General features: G+C 40.8%; 1 long non-coding RNA gene across 1 annotated transcript in view; it reads left to right on the top strand.

Moving 5' to 3' along the window:
* LOC120554708 overlaps positions 1–5,375 on the top strand; it is a 7,306-nt gene extending 1,931 nt beyond the window's left edge. Inside the window, exons 3-4 of the long non-coding RNA XR_005638567.1 lie at positions 2,399–2,468; positions 5,313–5,375. This is a non-coding gene — a long non-coding RNA (uncharacterized LOC120554708). The remainder of the gene's footprint in view (positions 1–2,398; positions 2,469–5,312) is intronic.
* The last annotated feature ends 433 nt before the right edge of the window (positions 5,376–5,808 follow it).

Below are 5,808 nucleotides of genomic sequence, written 5' to 3'. Positions count from 1 at the left end.
TTTATTCAAATTATATTGATAGTTTTTATGAGAAGAGAGGAGCAGGGCAAAGCACATTTCAATGCATTCCCTTTGTACTTTTAAATGCACATGACATGTTTGTGCATGTGAGTGTGTGTCTGTGTGTGTGTGTATGTGTGTGTGTGTGCATGTGTGTGTGTTTCTATGTGTGTGTGTGTGCGTCTGTGTGTGTCTGTGCACGTGTGTGTCGCGGTTTGTGTGTATGCCTGTGTGTGTCGCTGTGTGTGTGTGTATTTGTGTGTGTGACTGTGTGTGTGTGTGTGTGTGTGTGCATGTGTCTCTGTGCATGTGTCTCTGTGTGTGTGTGTGTCTTTTTGTGTGTTAGTGTGTGTTTCTGCGGGTGTCTGTGTGTGTGTGTTTATTTACCAAGGGAGCACACTGTAGTAGTCTACATAGACCCCAATGCTAACGTTAGCACAAGTTTGACTCACCTGCTAACAACAACAACAAACTGCAGTGCCATCACCCAGAGGGGATACATATTGTAGCAGGGGACTTTTAACAAGACATCCTTAAAGTCTGTACTCCCCATCTTTTTCCAGCATGCTACTAGAGGGAAGAACACACTAGACCATGTATACTCTAACATCAAGAAAGCATATAGGACTGCTGCTCTCCCTCACCTGGGCCAGTCCGATCACATCTTACTACTCCTGATCCCAGCATACATCCCGGTCAGAAGGACTATACAGCCAAGTAGAAGGACTATCAAAACCTGGCCTGACACTGCCCTATCCCAGCTCCAGGACTGCTTCCACTAAGGACATCGTACTCTATCCAGTAATCAATGTCCTTTACATGACTCTAAAACCACAGAGGCTTACGTGACTTCATACACACATTATTCAGAGAGGAGAGAGAGTGGTGTGTGTGTGTGTGTGTGTTTTGTGTGTGTGCTCCAGGACTGCTTCCAATAAGGACATGGATGTGTGCAATATGTTACAGAACAGAGCCCTTTGTTTATTATTATATTTTCATCTTGCTTGTATGCTGCACACACTACATTACAGCAGAGGTGTACAACTGAATGTTGACTCAGAGTTCAATGTTTCTACACTAGTTCAATTAGGATTTTTTTATGTATTTGAATTGTTTTTACTTGAATACTTACATTTTAAAGAAAATAAATAAGAACTTTTTTCTTTCAACATTGTGCCCATTTTTATCATCAGTGATTAAGTAACTCAGACTTTTAAAAACATTATTTCAAAGGATATCGTCTAATTATCGTCGAAATCGTCAAAAATATTGAGATATTATTTTTTGACCATATGGCTCACCCCTAGTTAGAAGTGTGTCGCTCCGGCAGATGTTCAGGATGAATCAGGAGATCTGGACAACCTTTGACCCTGGAACAAAAACACACAGACATAAAGAACAATAACTTAAAGGGTATCTCAATCAGGTTTCTGTGTCTAAGTGACTAATGGGAAAAACAATCTTTGACATTGGTCCAGTATTAAACAAGAAAAAAAGCCCCGAAATCCCCATCACCAAACCCACCAGACTCCATGTAAATAATCAGTGCTTTTATCATCCTAAAGCACACATCATTCAAAGTGGACAGAAACTAAATAAAACTACAAAAAGCCGTCTTGGTTAATCTTTCCACTGTTCCAATAATCACCACTCTGATTTGGTTGAAATAAACCCTTAATTCACCCATTTACATGTGGAGATATGCTGGCTCTATACACGCTAAAAGTCCTGATTATTTACATGGAGTCTGGTGGAAATATCTGCTCTATAACTAAAGTGATTATTTACATGGAGTCTGGTGGAGATATGCTGGCTCTATACACACTAAAAGTCCTGATTATTTACATGGAGTCTGGTGGAGATATGCTGGCTCTATACACACTAAAAGTCCTGATTATTTACATGGAGTCTGGTGGAGTTTGGTGATGTAGATTTTGGGTCTGTTTCATGTTAAACTAAAAGGATGTTACTCTTTAACTAAAAGGTCTATCTCGGTAGGGATCCATCCCATCATGTTGTCACACACTTGCTTTTACTAAATAATTGGTCTTGACTAGTGTGTGTGTGTGTGTGTCTGTGTGTCACTGTGTGTATGTCTGTGTGTGTGCATGTTAGTTTGTGTGTCTGTGTGTGTGTGCGTGTGTGTGTCTGTCTTTGTGTGTATGTATGTGTGTTTGTGCATGTGTGTGTGTGTGTGTATGTGTATATCTTGTACTACGTATTCAGGTCATCTTATTATATTTTATTGAAATTATATTATAGTGTATGTGAGAAGAGAGGAGCAGGGCAAAGCACATTTCATTACATTCTCTCTGTACTTTGTACTTGTAAATGCACATGACAATACACTTGAAGTTGAACTTATTATGGTCTGTTTCTGCCTGTTGATTCATTAAAGGAGCGCTCTAGATTTCAGCTGACTGGCCCGGAGCCTGAGACTCTTCTGCTTGAGGCTGCTGCATGTCATGGTGAGTGCTGATTGGCTGATAATTGATAATTGTCTAACATCATTTTCTATAAAAGTGAAAGTTTCTAGAAATATAACAAAACAAAAACAGAGCAATTTACGGGTTTAAGGTTTTTTTTTGTCACTTTTATTGAAGTTTTTGTCACTTTTCTTGCCTGTGTGTGTGTGTGTGTTTTTTTTTAAAAAACATGACTTCTTTATCTCATCATTAGAGGAAACTTTGTAGCATCATTTCTCTATCCGGTAATCAATGTCCTTTACATGACTCTTAAACCACTGAGGGTTACGTGACTTCATGCACACATTATTCAGAGAGAGGTGTGTGTGTGTGTGTGTGTGTGTGTGTGTGTGGCAGTGTATTTATATGTGTGTGTGTTGTATTTATTATACAGGTCATTTTATTATATTTTATTCAAATTATATTGACATTTTTTATGAGAAGAGAGGAGCAGGGAAAAGCACATTTCATTGCATTCTCTCTGTACTTTGTAGTTTTACAGTGTTTGTGTGTGCATGTGTGTGTGTCTATGTATGTGCGTGTGTCTGTGCATGTGTGTGTGTTAGTGTGTGTTTTTGTGGGTGTCTGTCTCTGTGTGTGTCTGTGTCTGTGTGCATATGTGTGTGTGTCTCTTTGTGTGTGTGTCTGTGTGTGTGTGACTGTGTGTGCGTGTGTGTCTGTGCATGTGTGTGTGTTTTTGTGGGTGTTTGTGTGTCTGTTTGTGTGTGTGTCTGTGTGTGCATATGTGTGTGTGTGTCTCTTTGTGTGTGTGTCTGTGTGTGTGTGACTGTGTGTGCGTGTGTTTGTGCGTGTGTCTCTGTGTGTGTGTGTGTGTATGTGTGTGTGTGTGTGTGTTTGTGTGTGTGTGTGTGTGTGCATGTGTGTGTGTGTATGCCTGTGTGTGTGTGTCGCTGTGTGTGTGTGTATTTGTGTGTGTCTGTGTGTGTGTGCATGTGTGTGTGTGTGTATGCCTGTGTGTGTGTGTGTGTCGCTGTGTGTGTGTGTATGTGTGTGTGTGTGTGTGTGTGTCTGTGTGGGTCTCTGTGTGTGTGTGTTTGTGTGTTTTTTTGGTGTTGTTGTGTGTGTGTGTGTGTGTGTGTGTGTGTGTGTGTGTGTGTCGCTGTGTGTGTGTGTATTTGTGTGTGTGTGTGTGTGTGTGTGTGTCTGTGTGGGTCTCTGTGTGTGTGTGTCTTTGTGTGTGTTTCTGTGGGTGTCTGTGTGTGTGTGTGTGTGTTTATTTACCAAGAGAACACACTGTAGTAGTCTACATAGCCCCCAATGCTAACATTAGCACACAGTTTGGCTCACCTGCTAACAACAACAACAAACTGCAGTGCGATCACCCAGAGGGGATACATATTGTAGCAGGGGACTTTAACAAGGTGTCCTTAAAGACTGTACTCCCCCTCTTTTTCCAGCATGTAGATTGTGCTACTAGAGGGAAGAACACACTATTACGAGAAGAGAGGGCCAGGGCAAAGCACATTTCATTTCATTCTCTCTGTACTTTGTAATTTTACTCTGTAATTTTAAATGCACATGACAATACACTTGAACTTGAACTTATTATGGTCTGTTTCTGCCTGTTGACTCATTAAAGCAGTGCTCTAGATTTCGGGGGACTGGCCCAGAGCCGGAGACTCTTCTGCTTGAGGCTGAGTCAGTTTGTCTTGTGCATGGGCGATAGTTCAGGGCTTGTGCCCTTTTCTATCTATAAAGACAGCATGTGAGGAGAGGAGCTGAAGGAGGAGCCCAATTTATTCATGCACTGACTGGGTGGTTGTCTGGCAGCCGTGAAAATTAAAATAGCTGCTACAAAAAACTTAAATTAACATAATAAAATAAAGAGAAAAGAAAAGAAGAAGGAAGGTTGAAGGTTAAAAATTATTAGATTATGTTAATAAATATGAGGGAAAAATGAAAAGAATGGTAGATGGGGTATGTAGAGTATAATGGGGTCAAGGAAATGATGTCAGTGTGAAAATGTAATGTGGGTCATGAATTGGGATTACGGTGGTTTGTTTTGCAGGAGTATGGAGAGGGGGGGTTCCAGTGGCCCATTGTGCTTCCTGAATTAGCTGGGTCATTGCTGGGTTGTGGATGGCTCTCTGAATGTCATTTCTTTTTAGGGTGATGTTTCTCTCTTGGATGGGTTTGAGACGGGACAATGGTCCCCTAATACTGTATCTGAAGTCTCTTTTATATAGACCTTAGTGGTCCCCTAATACTGTATCTGAAGTCTCTTTTATATAGACCTTAGTGGTCCCCTAATACTGTATCTGAAGTCTCTTTTATATAGACCTTAGTGGTCCCCTAATACTGTATCTGAAGTCTCTTTTATATAGACCTTAGTGGTCCCCTAATACTGTATCTGAAGTCTCTTTTATATAGACCTTAGTGGTCCCCTAATACTGTATCTGAAGTCTCTTTTATATAGACCTTAGTGGTCCCCTAATACTGTATCTGAAGTCTCTTTTATATAGACCTTAGTGGTCCCCTAATACTGTATCTGAAGTCTCTTTTATATAGACCTTAGTGGTCCCCTAATACTGTATCTGAAGTCTCTTTTATATAGGCCTTAGTGGTCCCCTAATACTGTATCTGAAGTCTCTTTTATATAGACCTTAGTGGTCCCCTAATACTGTATCTGAGTGTGTCTTATGTTTTCGCTTCATTTTTGTCACCCTTTTGGACACCTTTTTGATACCTTTTTTCTCGCCGTCTTGTCGTCTTTTATACTCAATATATACAGACTGGTTTATAATGCTGAATACTCAACATATAGACGGGCTTAAACAGGGAATAATGGTGTTATGTGTGTGTGTGTGTGTGTGTGTGTGAGATCAGGTGAGTTACCTGGCGATGCAGGACAGCGTGGACCGTGACCCCTGTAAGTTTCGTGTTGTGGTCTCGAGGCTCGGAGGAACGCTTCACGCTGCAGGCGTCCTCAGCCAGCATCAAGAGGACCTGGGTGGAGACCATCTCCACGCTGCTGGACACACAGAACAACTTCCTGTCAGGTTCGTACATCCTGACAGACTCAGATTATTATTCTAAGAGTCCGACAACATTATGGGATGGATCCCTACAGAGATAGACCTTTTAGTTAAAGAGTAAGATCCTTTTAGTTTAACATGAAACAGCCCCAAAATCCCCATGACCAAACTACAGTAGCCTTCACGCTTCAAAAAGCGAAGGTGTAGCAGTCTATCAGCCGTCATTGTTGGAGTTCATAACTTCTCATTACAACAGTCATACTTTCTTATCACTACTTTTCAAATACTTCTACATATTTATACCCGATACGTTCTCTTAATACATCCACAGCATACTTTCTTAAAAT

This window comes from Perca fluviatilis, chromosome 24 (genome assembly GCF_010015445.1).
Source record: "Perca fluviatilis chromosome 24, GENO_Pfluv_1.0, whole genome shotgun sequence".
In the NCBI taxonomy this organism is placed as follows: Eukaryota; Metazoa; Chordata; class Actinopteri; order Perciformes; family Percidae; genus Perca; species Perca fluviatilis.
The sequence above is the reverse complement of the archived record's forward strand: the minus strand, read 5'-3'. Positions and strand labels throughout refer to the sequence as shown.